Genomic DNA, 17,813 nt, shown 5'->3' with positions numbered 1-17,813 from the left:
AAAGGTTGATGGCAATTTGCATGGTCTGATGAGATCTGAAGTGGAAGGAAATGGACTTCTGGGTTCAAAGAGATGGCGCCCTACAGAGGTGCCATGATCTGCGGGCCGTTGGGTATGTTGACCATTGGGTATACTTGCTATTAATTCTGCGTGTCTCAGGTTATCTAACTGCATCTGCAAAAGTTAGAACCCGTCGGGGAACCAGTCGAACCAGGGAGCTGAACGCACACTCAGATACTAGAAGACCCAGAAGAGCACTGAATAAAACAGGGACAAGGCTGAGAGTTCCCCCGCTGCCGCGGACTACTTAGGTTGCTGAGAGCACCACATTCGATCTGCAGAAAGTACTTTTCACTTGCATTTTAAGCAAATAGAAGGTTTAGCAGGACAGCATCCCCTGGGTGCCCGTAATGGGTAATTGAGTCGGGAAAGGGGCTGTACACTTCTGATGAGAATTTACCAAAGTCTTCATGTGTTTTTTCTCAAATATTAACGACACAGCCGATTGAGTTGAACAAAAAGGACACTGTGTATTGAAATATGGTATTGTGCCCATCAAATTCTGCCTCCTCTCTGCTTGGCTTATGATGAATACCATTCTTTAATAGCAGGCTGGTGTTCGTGAAGAACTTATTACGGAGGCTAAGAGGAAGCCAAGAATGAAGGAATGCCTGACTGGCAGCAATCAATCACCTCCTTTTTAAAGATAAACTGATCCTTCTTTTTTAAAGTAACAGTTCATACGAAGGTCTCAAACATAAATATGCAAAGCATCAGAGCAATTAAAGTTGCCTGGCCCTGTTAGCGTTTCTGGGCCCGTTTAGGGAAAAGAGGCCTCCCACCCTGCCCAGCAGAGGTGTCTTTCAGGAGTAAGGAGCCCTGGCTCTTCTCCAGGGAAGGCTTCCTGTTAAACAAAGGTTAATTATTGGCACCAGCAGAATAATAATATCCTAAAGCCAAAGGACAAAGTCACATTTGGTTAAAGATTTCTGCATTGTGAGATGAAACATTCAAAGTAGAGTCGCTCTAGGAAGATCTGGTAGAAGAGTTTCAGGCTGTACTTCATTAACTAGCTTTGAACTTTTCTGCACCTTTATTGACATTGGGGACTGGATCATTCTTGGCTGGGGCGGTGGGGGGCTGTCCTGGGGACTGGAGGATGTTCACCAGCAGCGCCTCTGGCCTCCACCCACTGGATGCTGGTAGCACCCACCTCCCCACATTTTTACAACCAGACACGTCTCCAGAGAGTGCCTAAATGTCCCCTGAGGGACAAAATCTCCCCCTCTTGGGAACAATAGCTTTAAAGATACCATAATACCTATAGCAAAAGTCCAATGTCCCCAAAAGGCCAAAGGTTGGGTCGCACCTCCTCTGACCACCTGCTTACCATCCGTTGATACTAATGCCCTCCTCAGACTTTGCAACAAGTCATAGGAACAGTTGTCTCCCTGTGGCTTGCCCATCGCTTCTGCCCTGTTGTCCCTGTTCACCACGGTGTCCCCAGTGCCTGCCATGAGAGCCACACTCTAGACCCTGGAGTGGCTACCTTCTGCCCAGATCCCTCTCCGACCCTGAAGACCCAGTCCCAGTGAGCTCATCTCCAGAAGGCTTCAGCATCTCATCCCGGTGAACATACACATGAGAGCATTGCTGGATTCAGTTCCTTCTCCTCTGCCTGCTTGCCAGGAAGATTCTTTGATCACTTTGTGCCTTGGTTTCCTTATCTATGAAATCCCTATAGCCGTGGGTTATAGCCATGGGTATATGGATCTGTCTGTAGGGTTACTGTGAGGATTCACAAGGATAAGACCTGCAGGTAATACTTATTACAGCATCGCCCATGTCAGCTGATAGGAATATTTCATAGCCTGAAGTCTTCTTCCTTTTGCACACTTGGTTTGTGCCTCTGCCTCAGTTTCCCTCGTAGCCTACTTTCCTTGACCACATTTTCCGAACCCAAACCGGGATCAGTCATGTGACAGATCTAGAAGGATGGCCCAGAGTTCTGAAATGCAAGGGCAGATGGCTGTCCTTATTACGTGTGTGTGTGTGTGCATGTGTGTGTACACTCGTATATGTGTGTGTGCGCTCACATCCCACGTGTGGGCCACACATATGCTCCCAAAAGATCCTGGATGGGAGACCACGTTCTCTCCTTCTCTGGTGTGTGGGAGCTCCGCCTCGTATTTGTTGATCTGAATTCTTTTAACTTCAGAAGAGGCAGTTCTCTTTCAGAAACTCCTCTCGCCTTCTGACCCCCTGAGTCCCTAATGACCTTCAGTTAAAGAAAGCGTGGCTTTCGTAAATGTTAATTTCTCCAAGAAAATGCTAAATTCTCCAAATGTTAATTCCTCCCTTCATCTCTGGCCAGGACAATTCAGGATAAAATTTCTTATTCTTCAGGACTTGTGGAAGAGTGGTTTTAGAAAGACAGTTTAAGATCCAACTGGGAAATTTGATTAAAATGCTGATTTCTAGACCTGGGTTCAGATTTAATCAGAAATTTTGACAGGGGGGCCTTAAAATCTGAATTTTTTTTTTTTTTTGAAAGAGAGAAAGCATGTGTGCGGTGGGACAGAGGGAGAGGGAGAGAGAATCTCAAGCAGACTCCATGCCCAGTGTGGAGCCCAACTCGGGGCTCGATCTCATGACCCTGAGATCATGACCTAAGCCAAAATCAAGAGTTGACCACTTCACTGACTGAGCCACTGGGGTGCCCCCAAAATCTGAATTTTTAAAAGCGCCCTAATTCATATTTATGATTGCTCATTCTAATAGCCAGGACATTCGAAAAATCCAGCAAAAAGCATGGAGGCCTCCTGGGATTACAGTCTTTGTGTGCCGGGGCCTGGGACTGTGGCCATGTTGATGAGGAGAGAAAGAAAGTTGTGTTCCTCCATGCTTCCCGCCACGCTCTGGACAATGTAAACGATGCACAGGGAGAGATTTTCTTGTTTAAATGAAAGGGTTGTATTCTTAGTCTGCATTCCACCACTCTTAAGAGCGCCCGAGGGGGAGGGCTAGGTGCTTGCCTGCAGTCTGGAGGAGGGCGAGTGTTCTCCGCAAAGCAAAGCAAAGTACAGACAGTGACAAGTTCTGAGAATTATCTCAGAGCATCAAGACTGAAGCCATGACTTCACAGAGCATCCCTTTTGGGAAGACTTTGTGACCAGGTGCACCGGAAAGGATTCCATATGGCTCCAAGAGTCTGGTGGAGTTGGATGCATAGTTGAGTAGAACCCAAAGATATGAAATAATCCATCCTTGGTTTCTTTCTAGATGATTAATCCCTCCTCGATATCCAAGACCTGTCTTATGATTAATTTAAGTTCTCCCACAACCAAAAGTCTGTGTCAAATCCTTAAGAGTAACAGAGCCCCACGTCCCATGTGATTTATTTAAGAAACAAAAGCAAAGAGGCTGTTAGGTCTCTTCCTTCAACTTCCCTGCTTGCCAATAATTTCATACCGTTGATTTCTTTCTCCTTTCCTGTGGTTTCTGAACAAAATGCAACTCTCCCTTTTGGCACTCTTCAACAGTGGACCCAGGGCATTTAGTTGGAATTCCGCATTACCTCTTTCTAACTGGAGGGACTTCACATGGACCTCCGAATCCTCACCCTCTCCTTCCCGGACTTCTCCGTTCTCCCTTCCAACATCCTTCAGTCTCCCTTCTTAATAAGTAAGTAGACAAATAATTAAAATATTTCAGTGCTCTGCCATAGCTCATCTTAAAATGAGTGTAAATATAAGACTACTTCTCAGGGTTTGCGGAGGAGTGAATGAGTGAGTTAAAGCGTGTAGGAGATCGTTGGCCCAAGGGACGTGTTCACCTCCTGTTAACTCAGAATTTCATGGGAAATCTCTCTGTCTCAATTATACCGATCCGTCTGTCTTTCTGTATGTTTTTTTGTGCACTCACACTTCCCTCCCGAGCACCCTCGTTTTTTGAGTCCTTCATGACCAATCTCGCTAAAGGAGCCTTTGATCTCCACTCCCCAACAAAAGGACCTCACCTCCTATGCATTAAAGGAGACTTTCAGGGGGTCTTTGGTTACATCCCCGCTGAGTGCTGATGATTCTGTAACTGGATCACCTGTCCAGAGACCCCGCCCCCTGCCCCCCACTCCACAAGCACCCCACCCAAATGCTCTGCAGTGTTCTACCTAACATCTCGGTTCTTCCTTTCCGTTATTTTCAGATTTGTAATGATAGTTTTGGTGTCTCCCCTTTTAAATGACTTGCTCTCTGGTTGTTGATGTGGCTCCTGTTGCGCCTTCCTAATGATGATAGAAGCAGAAACTTGGGGCCAGAGAAATTTGTTCCCCATCTACCTTGTGATGTTCAGTGTCCTCTGTGATTATGTGTCCCCCTCTCTCTTCCTCACGTGACCTCACAGACTCCATGGCTCCCTAGGGCTCTCTCTGCCTTGGGTTCCCATTTCATCTTATCTCACCGCATCCAGCGATCTCACCTGACGTGGCCTCCAGAAGCATTCTGCTGTAGCCTCACTATAGTTAAAAACAAAAACAAAAAAAACAAAACATAGTTTTCACATTTTGGTATTTTCACCTACCATCCCTCTTTGCGGCTTCTTTTGGGAAATTGGAGCGTTGCACCACGCCAGACCTATGTTTCCACGTGACTGCAGCCGGCTGGAGCTCAGAGCGTGGCTCCCATCATCAGGGCGCCCCCAAGTTCATTGTGACTCACAAGCACCTCCACTCTGCTAACTTCTAGGCCCCTCCAGGCAGTTCAGGCTACCACTCCTATCGTAGGATCCCCAGATAAGTTGTGACTTCATGTAACAAGGACAGCCAAAAAAGAAAAGAAAAAGAAAACCACTTTAGGCATTCATTAATACTTGGTGGCATGCTAGTTGGGAATCATCATTCTATAAGAAGGATCGAGTTACACAGTGGGGAAAAAAAAGTATAAAAAAACTGATGTTGTAGGCAAGGAAGGCAGGTCGAGATCTGTTGGGACCATGGGGCATGAGATAGCGAGTACTGGAATCCTGGGGCCAAGGTATGGAAATCCAGGCCACAGCGAATCCAGACGACGCTGCCGAGGAAAGTTTGGGGACAGATGAAACTAAAATAAAAATTTTAAAAAGCAGATGCAAAACCTAAAATAAAGCTACAGAAAGAGCTGGAGGGCTGCTGGTGCCACGGATACATACGTGGAGGCAGAGACTGGGGGGGATGTTGACGGTTCTGAAGATGACGCGGAGTCCCATTTTGGGCCTACTGAGTCAGAGGCCAGCAGACAGCTAAATAGACTCGGTGCGGTGGGAGGGAAGACACGGCGCGGAGCGGGGAAGGTGGATGGGAGCTGCGGCTTTAGGAGCTGCCCACATTTGTGCGGTTTTCCAAAAGCTCTCTTGGAGGCCGAGAAAAAAGAGAAATTAAAAGAGAGGAGCGGGAGGAAAAAGAGAACCCCTAAGAAGGAAAGAGTCAAGAGAGAAGTCGGAGATGAAGCAGAGAAGTTAGGAGATCGAGATGATAGATTGACATAGAAGGGACTTTTCTAGCAGGAGCCACTGAGCAAGGGAGAATGTATCTACGCAATCTGTCTCCCTGAGACTCCTAGCCTTGGTTAGGAGAAGGTCGTTCAGTCATTCAGTAAGTAGACACTGAGCAGCTGCAATTTTCCAGAAAGCGTGCTGGGAAGAACCGTTCAACCTGGAGATTGTATCGATCAGTAGAGCCTAGCTTTTGCTATCACACAGACTCCCAAATCTCTGTGGCTTAACATCACAAAGGCTTGCTTCACACTCATGCCAGGGGCTCTGATCCCTGTCCTTCTCGGTCATTCGGGCACCACGCTGACAAAGCCGCCATCCTTTGAAACATGGCGACTGACATGACAAAGAAAATATGCACCAGCCATTGAAGCTTCTCCCGGCATGTGAAGGCAAGTGGGGGGGGGCGGGGGCGTGTGCATCTAACTTTGAGGGGCAGCAACGTACACTCGCAGCGCGTGTCAGCAGGGATGCCAGCTGGAGCATTCGTGCATGGTCCCTGTGAGATCCCCAGAGATGGTTTTAAGGAACAGAAGGTGAAACCCACAGCTGTACATACTTACCTTTCATTTCCTTACATCAAGGCTTACAACTGGATAGGCAAGAGCCCAGGGCAAGATGAAAATGCAGGTCCCGGGCCGGAGGCAGGGAAGTCCATCACCTCCACACTCAGGCCCACCACTCAAGTCGTGGTGGAGAGATGAACCTCAAAAGATGGTAACCTCTGCACCTGATGGACTTGTTACCTGGATCAGGGGCCGCCCCCCCCCCATCACAGCTTGGCGCTGCCGACTTGGAGAGGAATGGTATCACATGGCATGAATCTGACCTTGACCCTCCCCTGACCCGTACCCAGGCTCCCACAGGGATCTGAGAGCAGTGGCAGAAGGTCAGCCTTCCCCCACCTCCCCAACACGACCCAGCCCCCCCTGGAGACTGACTGGCCGCGGTAACAGGACCAAGGCAGGGAGGAGGAAGTCAGATGAGATCTGGTCACCAGAGGGCAGGCTGTGAGCGGCTGAGATGCCTTCCCAGGGAGCTGGGAAGGGGTAGAACCACTTCTGAGCTGAGGCTCTGGGTCCCCGGCGGTTGCCCCCTTCCCCATTAGACTTCCCCTTACAAAACCCGAATTCAAGGATATTATTAAAAATGTCTTCAAGACAGTGACCACAGAGCCCCTTTGGAGAGGGCGGTCCTGTGTAGATATGCTGCCCCACACCCACCATAATGCCTTCTACTCCATCATTTGCCTGTTCTTCCTTCCAGTTGCCCTTGAAATGACATTCAGATTAGAAGTCATCCTAACAGGAAATTCGTTTGGGGTGTAACACAAATCCCCACCTACCGAGGTTACCTGAACGGGCTTGACAATAACCTTCTCTCTCTTTTTTTTTTTAAATCTTCTTCCAAGATGTGAGGATCTTCGTAACCCCACGATTGGGGCCCGGGAACGGGGTAAGGCCAGGGAGTGGGATGTGTGAGGCAACTTTGCAGGGCCCATAGTCTGCAAGTTTGTGATTTATGCAACGTCTGAGAATCTTTGCTGGAAGATTGCATATTCGATAAGCCCTCAGCTTCTCCCCTCGCCGGTGAGGCAGCCTGCAGAAGTCAGGTGTCAGGGAAATAGAAATAGGTGGTCTTAATGTTCTCTCCGGTATTCTATCTGTCTGCAGAGAATATAGCTTACAACAGATTAGCAGACTCAACCTATACCGAGACCGTGCTAAGAGTGAATGCTGTTGACATTATCAGCGATTCCTGGAGGAGAATCTCCTTCCTTTTCTTCCTTTTCTTTCTTTCCGGAATTTATTTGCTCCCCTGTATACTTGGCTCTCCTTTTTCCCACTGCTGTTTATCTCCCGGAAATAGCTTTGCGTATCGAACCATATTAAATCCACTTACTTATTGTTAGTTTATCTCTGTTTGGTATATCAAATGTTTATTTATAAGCCACTCATGTCTCTCAAATTTACCTGATTGTTGCCTGTCTCTTCTGCTTGCTGGCATGTATCCGACTGGGCTGTGCATATATTTGCTATCCTCAGATAATAGAAGTCTCTTTGGTAAATATAACTATTTAGAAGTCCTAAAGAAAGGTTTAGAATACTTAAGAGGCAAAGAAAACATTCCTCTGTGCCCAGAAAGTACCCTCTAATGCCCAGAAAAATGCATCCCATGTTGGCGTTGGCTGTGTTCAGGAACGAAGACCAGATCTGGCAGTGAGTCCTTACGAGTAAGTTAATCCCCTCTCCTAAATGTTTTCAATATCCTGAAGTCCCACTTACCACAAATTGATAAGTGTTAGTGCGCATGTGAGGCTGTCTCCCCGGTAGGTCTGCATTCCATGACAGGTCCAGGAGAGGACGGAGTAACTGGTCCTCCTCAGTCAACACTGGCTCTCCAACACCTGACACAATGCCTCGGAGACAGCAAGAGGCTCATAACATTCCTTGAGTGGATGATGAATGCTTGGCCTCCTCTGAACCGGGATGCTTACTTTCCTCATCTCTTGTAAATTTACATCTAGGATTATTCCGATGTACCTGTCTGTGGTCTGTGGCTACACAAAGCATCCTGTGAAGAGACACTCTGAGACGAGCCCTGGGAAGCCCAGCTTTGAGCCAGACGCACCTGTGCGTGCACTTGGCCTCGAGCATTATTAGCTGGGCTGTGTCATGGGACCTCTGAACTCCAGGCCTTCATCTGTTAAGTGGAAATAGACAACTCACGGGTGTGTCATGAAGATAAAACGAGGTGATCAAGGCAACCTCTAGAGTACACAGTAGGCACTCCATAAATACCACCTGCCACTTCCACTGCCACCTGGTCAAGTTGGATTGGTCAGCCACCAGCGTCAGCGTGTTGGGAGACTTTGGGTGCAAAATGGACATCTCGGGGAACGCCTCCTGGCGTGCTGACTCTGTAAATTCTTTTCACTGTTCCGTGGGGCGTCATCCCCAGATGCCTGTGCCCCGGGACAGGCCGTCTCTGGGCTGGACAAAAAACTGTTCTCACCCCAAGTCCCCCGGCGTGGAGGTAGTAGGGAGGAGATGTGATTATTCGGGCCTTCTGCTTCAATTATTTTGTGCCTGGGGTATGTGTTTATTTGCCTGCAGCGAATTCAGGAGCACGATCAGCGCTCACGTTCACTCAGTAAGAGTTACCGAGGTTTTCCAATTGGGCCCAGCAATTTCTGAGTCTGGATCTGAGAGGCAGGAAGAGGCCTGGGTTGGGTTCCAGACATGTAGCTGTCTTCCTTGCCTGCGAGAAGCATTCGTGCTCAGTGGTTTGGCCCACAAGGATGAAGCATCCTTGCGGGCACCAATTCTTATGCATTTCTTCCCCCCTCCCCCCACCCATGTTAGCCTTCGTTATTCATTCACTGGCTTACACCGACTTACTCGTGCGACAAGTACATTCGGGAGCTCTGCTCTTTGTCAACCATTGGGCTACAGGTGGGGATACAAGGTCTTTGCACTTAATGGATCTTACCTTCTAGAAGAGGGGGAGGCCATAAATATATGCCTTAATTTTAGTTGGTGCCATGGCAGAAAAAAGTAATGCAAGGCAAAGAAATAGAAAACAAAGGGAGGGGAGTTGGGGGGGGGGGTTATACAAGGGTTTCCATGAGGTCATCAGAGCCCAATGAGCGAGGGAATGAGTCACGTGAGAGGGAGGGCAGCGTGTTCCAGGCAAGAGAGTTGCAACAGCAAAGGCTGCTGGGAGGGCTGAGGGGGGAGGGAGACGGGGCGGCAGGGGCATGAGTGAGGGGACAGTAACAGCAGATGAGACAGGTGGGAGACAGGGGCCGCCTCATGCAGGACCTTTGCGACCAAGACAAAGAATTTTAGGATCACAGGGAATGAGAGAACAAGGAAGGAATGATGGATGTCTGTGGGAGTGCCTGGGCTCGGTCCAGCCAGGGGCTACCCGGCACATTGCTGCTGTGACTGCCACAGGAGCTGGAGCGGCTGTGGGGTCGGCATCATGGGACCAGATAGCTACGCAGCCGGTCTGGACCTCAGTGTTCCCACCCATAAGATGGAGATAATGATTGCTCTCCTTAATGACTCTCATCCGAATCAAATGTATCTGGATGCATCAAGGAATGGTTGCTATGTAGAAATGACATTACATCCTATCATGTTATTATTTTCAGAGGTTTTGTTGTTGCTGTTGTTTTTTCCAAAATGACAAAAGAGAAATGGATGTGTAGGGAAGGATGGGAGCTGCCCTAGGATCCGGCCGTGTGCTCACCTTGGGTTTACTGCTTGGCAAACCATTCTTGCCAGATAATACCTTGCTTGGTATAACCTGGGGGTTCCTGTCTTCAATGTAAGTGTCTTTAAAATAGAAATACCAGCGTCTTCCCACAACCCACCTCTTTGGAGTACCCCAGGCTCTTCCTCACTCCCCGACCTCAGGCTCATTCATCATCTCTCAACTCCCACAGTCCACCGGCCCCCAACCCGTGCCCCTGCGCTGTGGCTGGTGCTCATGCTGTTTGTCCAACTGGCCACAAGGGCCTCATTACCCAATTTTAGAAGCAACTGACCACGTCAAACATGCTATGAGTAGTGTCCCTGGCAGATGCAGTACTGGAGATCCTGCATGCCTCTCTCCAGCACTTGGGAGACCAGCCCCTTATTCCCCGCTGTTGACTTTTACTCCTACATAAGACCATAGCTCCAGTCTCGTGTCTCAGGGAATATCCCCTGACCTCCAGAACAGACCCGGCCCCTCACAATAGGCTCCCCTGCCCGTAAACCCCTTTGTAGCATTAATAGCAGTGGCGATCTTCTTTTTTCACGTGATTATATAACTGAAGACAGTGTCCTCTGCTAGAAGAGAGCCTGGAAGCCATGCCCATTTGTTTCTTTGCTGTTTCCTCACCATCACCATTTCTGTGCAAGTACAGTTTCTGGCTAAGATTGGCCGTGCCATGTTTGTTGAATGAATCATCAACCTTCCAGGAAGCATCTGTGTCTTTTGTAGATGCTTTAACTGGTAGTTTTGTTACTCCAAAGCCCAGCAAGAAAAAGGCAAAAGAATCCATGCAAGACTGCCCCATGAGAAGAAAACCAGATCTTTTCCAAGAAAGCCAAGCTTCTGTGTGTTCTCCAGTCTAGAGGGCAGAAGTGTTGTTCATCTCAGCTTCCTGTTCCCAGCAAAGAATGAAAAGCCAGTGTCTCTGGTTGAGGCTATAAAGTCAGGGAAGTTGGGCTGTGACTTTAGACCAGTCTCTTATCTGGAGAGCTTCCAACACCACAGTCAAGGCCACTGGTCACATCCTGAGATTGAGGTTTTAGCAGATCTTTCCCAAGATCACCAATGAGGATGCAGATGCAGATGTGTATATTTGCTGAGGTTTGTGGACTACTATAAAAAGAATACCACGGAGTGGGGGGGGCTTGAATCACTGAAATTTCTGGAGTCTGGAATCCCAACATGTGGTTGGGTTCTAGTGAGAGTTCTCTTTTTGGTTTCTTCACATGGTAGAGACAGACAGAGGCAGAGGTGGGAAGAAAGGAGAAAGCTCTCCTATGTGTCCTCCTAAATGGGCAATAATCCCATCGGGGGGCTCTACCCTTGCAACCTAATAACCTCCCAAAGACCCTACCCCATAAAGCTAGCCCGTTGAGCATCTCCACATATGAATTTTGAGGGGACCGTCCTTAAAACCTAGTTAAGGTGTTAACACCATCCTCACTGCCGAGTGAGATTTGTAGCCAATGTCCTCCATGCCTGTAAGAGGCAACATGAGACATCTATCTCTTCCCTATCAAGAAAGACTTAGATTTACACAAAGTAACCTGGGTCATTTGTCCACTCAGCAAATACTTACCAAGCAACCACAATGTGCCAGACCCTGTTCTAGGCACTGGGGATTGGGAAGTGAAAAAGATTGGCAAAAGTGCCCATCCTCAGGGAGCTTTCTTGCTAGTGGCAGAGACAGTAGGTAACTATATAAGGTAATCGGCTCATGCTAAGGGCTGCTGAGCATATAACACATGGTCATGCGTTTGAGAATAGTGCAAGGAGAAGGAAACAGCTTTAGATTGAGTGATGACCCTTAGGGAGAGCAGGGTTCCCAGAAGGAGGAGCAGCCGTTGTGAAGGTCATGGAACCTAGTTAATGGCATTGAAAGGTCATTTGGGAGTACAAACAGGTATGCCCATTTTAAAAATCCATAACCCTGACAAAAGGCAAATACATTCAGGGTATCACTTGGATTCTAAGTTGTTCTTTGTTCTCATGTTTTGGCCAAGCAGTAAACAAATTCAATGTAGTTCTCCTGCTTAATCTCTTTCCAAGATTTCCCGCAATCCACCTGTCTCTCTATTCCTGAATAGCTGAAATGGCAGCCAGATAGGATGAGAAATATGTATTTTCATGAAGTCATGTCACACTCAACGTTACAGCAAGGCCACATGGAGGAATGACAGAATTATCACTCCCCTTTTATCACTCAGGAGAATTGTAAAATTGTGTCGTTGTGGGTTTTGCTGTTGACCACAACGATTTGATCGGCACACTCAGAGAATTTACAGTGCCTTTGTGGAGTAAAATAAATATCCAGATAAAAAACCCAAATGCCTTTGAAGGCTTCGGCTACACTGATAAATGGTTCTTATAAAGCAACATATTGATAGTTTGAGGGTTAGTAAGGAAAGATATTGGGGAAAGATTTTGTAAGAAACAAATGGATTTAAATTTTAAAGAGGAAGGATGGGAGGAAGGGAGGAAGAAGAGTTAAAACATGACAAAACAGAATTACAGTGCCTTGTGTCAGGTTCACTAGAAGCAGAGCCTGAGGCAAGGATTTGGGCATGGGTGATTTACTGAGTGATTGCAGTAAAACCTGTAAGGGTGTGAGGGAAGCAAGACAATGCTGAGGAAGGATGTGGTCCCTGGTAAAGTCTAACTTTGGTCTGAAGCACAGATGGAGGGCTCTGGAAATTAACGCCCAGTGGGTTTCTCCTCTTTAGAGACAAGGAGGATGGATTTTGTATCCCAGTGTCAGTCAGACATTGGCTGTGGGTGACAGGGAGGTGTCGTAACTTTTCAGGTAAGTTGGCACCTGCCAGCTTTTGAGGACAATTCTGCACGGGGGGCAGTTGTGGGTGGCCAGCTGCCACCACTCACCATAGCAGTGGTTGGCTGCACCAGTAGGGGATCTTGGTGGGGAACTCGTAGAGTCTCCTGCAGCAGATTCTCCTTCAAAAAGGTCTCTCTTTTCACAAAATAAGCATCCATCCATTCATTGAATTAACTCCTTTATTCAATGAATTTTCTTCAGCACCTACTGTTTCCGAAATTAGTGTTACAACAGTGAACAAAATGGATCTGTTTCTAGCCAGGTACCACCAAACTTAAGCAAATGAGAGAGACACCACCAATCAAACCATGGCAAGAATGAAGATAAGTTCTGTGGTAAGAGAGGTCAAGTTCTATAGGACTTCTTATTAGGACTCCTGAATCTAGGGCAGACAGTCGAGAACAGTTTTGCCCATCACAGTAGCCATGAGCCACATACTGTTATCCAGCACTTGAAATGCCGCTAATCCCAAGTGAGATACTCTGGAAATATAAAATATACCTGGAATTTCAAAGACTAAGTATGGGAAAAAAAATGTAGAAGAATCTCTTCAATGATTTGTTACAATGATTAGCTGCTAAAAGGACAACATCTGGGCTCTATTGAGTTAAATAAAATATATTATCAAATTAATGGTATTCCTTACTATTTACTTGTTTAAAGTGACTTCTAGAAAATTTTTAGATTACATATGTGGCTCTCTTTATATTTCCATTGAATGGCACAGGCCAAGGGCTTCTTTCATACCTTCAGCATCACAGATTAGCTTGCTGAACAATCCCAAACTAATCCACAAACCAGTTAACATGGGTGTTCACAGAGCATCTCCACATAATGAAGATATGGCATATTGCTCCAAATTTAATACTGAGCACTTCTGATCACTTGAGGCCACTATGTTTGGTTTGGTTTGGTTTGGTTTGGTTTGGTTTGGTTTAGCTTGGTTTGACTTGGCTTGGCTTGGTTTGGCTTCATTTGAAGGAGCCCCTTTGATGATGGACTTCTCTTTCCACCTCCCTCTGGTATCCAAAGGCTCACAGAAACACAATTTCTTTCCATCCCGCACCCCTTTTAGATAATTGTAGTTTGACTGAATAGTGTTTTCCATCTACCGCAGATACAATTCTCATTTTATCAGTCCTTTTTTCTCTTCTCTGTGTGGCATGATTATGAATATAAATCTATAGATTCAAAAGTGAAGAGGCAAAGAAATATAAATGGTTTGAAGTGAGTCTCTTTTCAAGTAATTTTTCCCTACCCTAGTAAGATGTCACTCCACGAGAGATTTCACAGCAGAGCAACACTAGAAAGTATGATAATCGTTCAAAACATAATTGAAAGATTTCAAAAGTTGAACTGGAAGCATTTTTGTCAGAGTTTATTGCAAGTATTTTGTATCTTTAAAAAAAAGTTTATGAAAGTTCTGTGACAAGAAGATAAATTATGGAACCATAAGAACAGGGAAATAAATGGATCCTGGAGACTGACAAACAGGGCAAATGATGAGAACGTATAATTTTAGAACACAAAAAAAAAGGTAACTAAATTTGAAAAATTGCATTAGTGTATCATTTTCTGTATATGAGCCATTAGAGGGGAAAAGTGGAAATTACACCCTGTAACAAAGTAAAAATGTTTTCAGTGTTTAAAGGTAATTTTGTAATACTGCTACTATTACTTAAACTCTTACCTCTTATAAAAATCCAAAGACAGGACCCCTGGTGATATTACCTGTGTCTTAGGCAGAGAGCAACAATTTGAATTCCATTCAAATACATTTGTATTTTGCCAAGTGCTATCAAGCTCTGAGCTGCATAATTTGCCATATAAGTGAAATAGATACTTTTCCTCTGCACATTTATCACTCTCCTGTGGGCTTCATTACTGACAATCAAATCATAGAAGATGTACAAAATTGTCATGATGCACTTATTTTCTCATGATATTCGATACAAATAGTACTTCTTTACAAATGGCTCCCCCCCACCCCCAATCATTTGCCATAACATTTTTGCGGGCTTTCCAGAATCTTACTAAAGTTCCAGCGATAGACCTTTTTTTCCTCAGCAGATATGTAGGACTCCTTGGAAAACAAATATTTCTATTTCGGGAAAAATTAAAAATACTTCCCATAAAGAAAAGCAGTATTGTTTCCCAGTAGTCCTCATGTTAATCCCTAGATGTGTATATGTGTGTGCACCAGTAAAAGTGTTTGTGAAAACAATAGATCCTAGCTCAAGTTATCTCCCTTTTGAAATCACATCCATGCTGTCACCGAGTCATTTTAAGGATTAAATATAGAGGTGCTCATCAAATGCCCAAAACCTGGTTGGGAAAATTAAATGAGGCAGTGGGCAAGAAATACATAGCCTCCTCTGTCTAGCTTTTCTTTTTCCACTTTTAAAAACATCATGGGTACAGAGAAATTTTCATCCACTCTAAAGGATGAGAGAACAGACTCTTGGCCCAGCACCTTTAATGGGCAAGGCTATAGGGAGGGGTGGGGACTGTGGCAGACTGAAGAGCACACTCTGGCTCTAAGGGAAGCCACTACTCCCAGCTCCAGTTTCATGCTCCATGAGCGATGTAATGTTTTCCTTTACTTCTTTTCAAAAGAAGCCAGAAATCTGGATTTCTCTTTCCCTCTCTGTGTGTGTTTAGAAAGATATTTCTTGATTTTTAAAGCTTGATAGCATATTTTAAGTGTATAAACACTGAGCAAGCCAAAGAAAATACATTTCTTCGCCAGATACAGCCTGAAGACTGCCAGGGTGGGACTTCTTTCTGTGGAATGGTCTTCCCCATGGGTCTGGGGCAGCCAGGGTCATCATGTAAAGGTCATGGAGTCTGTCCCAAATCTCCACCTCTCTACTCTCTCTCCTAGGACATGATCCGTTGGAGACAAGATCATCTGTTGATAGATATTATGTAAAATGTCATCTAAGATCATCTATTGATAGATATTATGTAAAATGTCATCTACGTTAACTGTAAAAACTCTGCTTTTCTTACCAATAGAGGTGGTACTTGGACCTTGAACGTAGTTATGTCCCCTGTCAACAAAAATCATTTCATCATTGTCACCTAGAGAGTGTGAGTCTCAGGGCAACAAACTGAAGACATGGAAGGGGATATCAGTTTTATTTTCTGCATTTCAAGTTCATTCCTGTTTTCAGCAAAGCAGACACAACTTTTTAAGTCTGACCTGGTATGGGATCCCTTTCCTCTATGTCTCTGGGCTCTGGCTGCCTAGACACAACAGAGTCATTTAGTCCTTGAGCTGTTGGCTTCCATCAGCTGAGCACTCTTCCCTCCTTCCTCTTTTCTCCTCCTCCCAGTGAAGTAGAACCCCTTGTTTATCTGGGATGGGGTGTGGGGAAGGGAGGGCAGAGGAAGACCCTCCCTCAACTCTCAACTCTGGGCAAATTATTTTTCTTAACCTTTTGTTACAAATCCTCTGAGTCTCTCAAGGGGTTTTTAGGCTTTTGGAGATAAAAGCCAAGGAGAGGTAGAAAGTATTTCTGCTTGCTCCTCAGCCACATGCCTTCCCCAAGGCAGAGAATACAACTGATGACTACATACAAGGGTTAGAGACGAAACCGAGGTTAATATCTCTTGCAAGTATCCCAGGTCAGTAACAATTCCAGGATCTCGAACTACCTCTCCTTGTCAGATACCAACTCTGTCTTCTGAACTGACTAGGTATCATCTTATTTATTCTTCAAGACAAGCCTGTGAGGTAAATATGATCTGTATCCATTATCTGTCGACAGGACCGTGCTGCATAACAAATACCCCTGAGCCTGGGTGACATAACACAATAAGCATTGATTTCGCTCACCAGTCCGAGGGTTCTGGCGGATCTGGGCCGGGCTGGGCTGATCTCGGTTGGCCTTGTCCATAAATCTGTGGTCAGCTTCCAGGTTAGCTTTAGGGGCTCTGTTCATCTTGGCTGGGCTCACTCACATGGTTGGGAACTGGCTAGCTGTGGGCTGATAAAGAACAGCCTCAGCTCTGATGGCCGGGACAACCTGGCCCCATCCCAGGCATCTTTCATGATCTAGTAAGGTAGCCTATGCATTTTCTTCTTGTAGCAACTGCAGAGGGAAAAAGTGAGCAAGCCAGATCATGTAAACATTTTTCAGTTTTGTTTTGCATTCCATTTGCAAACATCCCCATAGATGATACGAGTCACGTGCCAAGCTAGGTGTGAGAAAGAGGTACACAGAACAGTTAGCTGGCAAAGGGCATAGGAAGACGGGGGGCCCAAGTATTTGGCCCATAACACAAACAAGATCCCATTTTCTGAATGACAAAACTGAGCCTAGGAGAAATGAGTCAGGCAGTAAGAGGCTGGGCTTCAAACCCATGCATGTCGGACTCTAGACTGAGGTCCTAGCCACCTTCCTCTGCTGCCTTAATTTTTAAAGGGAGCTTATAAAAAGGATTCTCCATATTAAAGCAGTGTCTTCCAGGCCAAATGGAGTGTTGAGTAATTGCCTGCTGAATATGGCTGATAGAGAAAGCAAACTTCAAGCCAAAACACTTTAATTTCCTCTAAACATATGTAATCATCTTAATTTCCTTTTTGCCTCTGTTGACAGAGCTTTGGGGAGACAATTCCTTTTTAGCATCAGCCAGTGTTTCCCTGGGAAGCAGCATGCAAGAAATGGGGTTGGCATTCTTTCCTTCTAAAAAAAAAAGAAAAAAATCCATTTTATGTAATTTTACTCTCTTCCCTGGGCTGGCTCCATCCTCCCACCAGGGACCTTTTTGCTTGACGCTGTTCTTCACCCTATGGGTTCAAACCCTCGTGTACATTTACAATCAGGCTCCCATGTCTTAGGTGATTTGTGACCTGGGTTTAGTTCCCATCACTTGAACCCACTGGGGGCTGAATTTCATACATAATGAAAGAGCTGGTTGAGCAGGGCTAATGTCTCTGGAAGGACCAGCTCATTGATCAGTAATTGGCTTTTTCAGAGGGCAGCGTTGTCCTAATCGGAGAGGCAGATTACATTTTCAAATAACGAAATGCAAGCCCAGCATCGTCCAGCAAAGCCGGTTTCTCCCGTGGGTTGACATGACCAGAAATTGCCAGCTTGACTTTAGGGACTGTTAAACTTCTTAGAAGATGACATGAGGTCTGATAACAGATTCAAGGGAAAATAATAGTGATACTGACAGC

The 17,813-nt window shown here is 45.8% G+C and overlaps 1 protein-coding gene and 1 long non-coding RNA gene across 5 annotated transcripts in view; both read left to right on the top strand.

Annotated features, from left to right (window-relative positions):
- TSHZ2 (teashirt zinc finger homeobox 2) overlaps positions 1 to 17,813 on the top strand; it is a 432,094-nt gene that overhangs the window by 119,838 nt on the left and 294,443 nt on the right. The gene's annotated exons all lie outside the window — the stretch shown is intronic.
- Positions 5,984 to 9,089, top strand: LOC131807337 (uncharacterized). Its single transcript, XR_009344404.1, has 4 exons — positions 5,984 to 6,027; positions 6,111 to 6,332; positions 6,938 to 6,981; positions 7,200 to 9,089. It is a non-coding gene; the product is annotated as an uncharacterized LOC131807337 (long non-coding RNA).

Source organism: Mustela lutreola, chromosome 9 (assembly GCF_030435805.1).
Source record: "Mustela lutreola isolate mMusLut2 chromosome 9, mMusLut2.pri, whole genome shotgun sequence".
Classification (NCBI taxonomy): domain Eukaryota; kingdom Metazoa; phylum Chordata; class Mammalia; order Carnivora; family Mustelidae; genus Mustela; species Mustela lutreola.
Note: the sequence above shows the minus strand (reverse complement) of the source record. Positions and strands in the feature narration are given on the sequence as shown.